The sequence below is a fragment of the Cavia porcellus genome, unplaced genomic scaffold (assembly GCF_034190915.1).
Source record: "Cavia porcellus strain 051 isolate PalLab524CR breed Dunkin Hartley unplaced genomic scaffold, mCavPor4.1 scaffold_13, whole genome shotgun sequence".
Lineage (NCBI taxonomy): Eukaryota > Metazoa > Chordata > Mammalia > Rodentia > Caviidae > Cavia > Cavia porcellus.
The window spans coordinates 41,708,783-41,711,319 of NW_026947496.1; positions in this window are offsets into that span (position 1 = coordinate 41,708,783).

A 2,537-nucleotide genomic window follows, 5' to 3' on the forward strand; every position below is an offset into this window, starting at 1 on the left:
GCATCCACGGTCAAGAAGCCCAGAATCAGTCATTCTCCCTTAGCGCAGAATCAACCTGCAGTTGGGAGAGAACAAGGGCTCTCAGTGCTGCAGCCCAACCAAAGCACTGAGGAGGCAAATGCACTTGAGCTGCAGACAGAGGCCAAGTGAGGAAGTGATATGAAGTGGGGCTGGTTTCCTGCCCAGCCTCTGGGCCTGAGGCCATGGGAAAGGAGCAAAAGCTCGTGGCAGGAGAATGTGACCACTGCATGTGAGCAGAGCACAGCCCATGCGTTCTCCCCTTCTCTGCAAAGACCAGGACCATTGTGCTGACCCCTTGCCTTATTTAGTCTGCTTATTGCTGGCAAACAAGAGTTGTTCATTATTTTGAATATTGGCACTTAACTGAGTTTCATTCTTTCTAATCATTCTTCAAATTATCTCAATATTCCTCATTAATTAAATTGTTCCCAGAATCATTTCGTCTTCCATGCTAAAAGTCATTTTCTTTGTCTATCTCTGGCTCTTCTTATACTAGGTAGGCATGCATCTCTGCTAATGTTGCCCATGAGAATGGCTGGTAGTGATCATGCTCATCATTATATTAAAGCAAACAAACAATACACACGTACATACTGCACATCCACATTGTGGGGAGGCCCAATCCCAGATAATAGGACTATGCTGCTTAGCTACTGACTTTGTCTGGGGCCTAAGGATGGCTGTTTAGATTGCAGAGAGAAGTGTGGGGGTCATTTCAGGCACTGTGCTAGAATCCTTCAGTTACTCCTCTGATTAATAATGGCCTTCAAGCCACAAGATTATATTCAGGAATCCCTAAAGGTTTCCTTTGCTGTTCCTTCCTCCTTACTTGAACACCAAGAAAACACAGGAAAGGACAGAATTCTCTGACTGGAGTGAATTATCCAGATATACATAATGTTTCATTAGGTAGAGTCAATTGCACAGTGGAAAGATCTCTTCTCTCTTAACTCCAGTGCTGAAAAAATAATTCCTAGAAGTCCTGAGGCATCATGGAGTCAGAGGCTTGCGAAATTAGACATGTGACTCGAACACTGATGAGTGTTCTTAAATGACTCAAAATAGAAAGTTTTTGCCCCCAGAGGTAGTGCGTACTCTGGTGGACTGATGGAGGCTTAGAAAGGGCTCCGGCCCCATCAGAGGACCAACATTGAAAGAAGCAGGAAAAAGGAAGAGAAAATTCTCAACCAGTGTCCATGGGTTGCCCCTCTTACTTAGACAGACATCTTCACAAGCATCCCTATCAGGGAAAGAAACGAGCAATCGTGAGTGTGTACATATTTGTTTGGTAAAAAATTCACATATACAAAAATGCCAATGTATTTCAAATATCACAAAGCATACATGAATTAGAAATTAGAAATAGAAATTAGAATTTGAGACTTAAAAAACATGCACTGCCCTTCCTTTGAAGAATGCTGCTTCTTATGTACAGAGTTAAGATCACTGCCCCTGCCCCTAGCTCCATGACCACAGTTTCTCTCTGTAAGCCTTTTCCTCTAGGCTATTGGTGGAAGCTTACAAGCCAACATAATGTGGCCCCCAAAACTGTGACACATTCGTGTGCTTGTGCATTTTTCTCGGAAACAGATCAAATTGAATACTCCAACAAGACTTTGACACAGAAAGTGGCCAGGAAAACCCCATCTCACACAGTGGGGTGGGCTGAGGGTGCACCCCATCAAGGTTCTGCATTGAAATGTGGTCCCCTTTGTGAGGTATTGAGTGGGTGGAAACTTAATCTTATGCTTGTGGCCTTCGGGGAGGTGACTGGGATTTGAAAGGTCATTAAAGGGGAACCTCCATGATTGAACCCTAGAAGTCTTGTATGAAGAGGGACAGAGAATAGAAAAAACAGACACACACATGCCCCTGTCCTGTACCAATTCTGGATTTTTGCTAGCAAGAAGGGCACACAGAAGGTGGCCCCTTGACTTTAGACCTCCAGAATCATGACCCAAAATTAGCTTATTTTCTTTGTAGCTGTGATATTGTGTTATTAGCAACAGAAAATAATGCACAGGGCATGCTTTGGTGAAATCTGGTCTCCCCAGCCTTCTGTCACAAGCCACTCAGGCCATTATTTCTCACAGTACTGGCACTGAACCCAGGACCTCACACATGCTGGGCAAGCTCCATTCCCAGGCTATTTTATTTTTTATTTTGAATCGGGCTCTCACTAAGTTGCTCAGCTAACCTTAAATTTACAATCCTCATGCCTCAGCCTCCAGGCAGCTGGTATGTACAACCATGCCTGGATCCAGCAAGTTCTTCTTGCAGTTCTATATTCAGCTGTTACCTGATCACTGCCAGAGCAATGAGAAATACAGACTTCAAAGACTTTCCAAGGAGTTCTGAGAGAGCCACTCACCAGAGGTGGAGTGTAGGACCGAGTGTCTCTGAGAACTGTCCTTCCTCCTCATCGGCTCTAATGGGACCCCGCGGTCACTCACACAGCACATTTAATCCTCACTGTTTAGGGAATTTTGTGTCCGGCTCCCACATATTCATCTTGA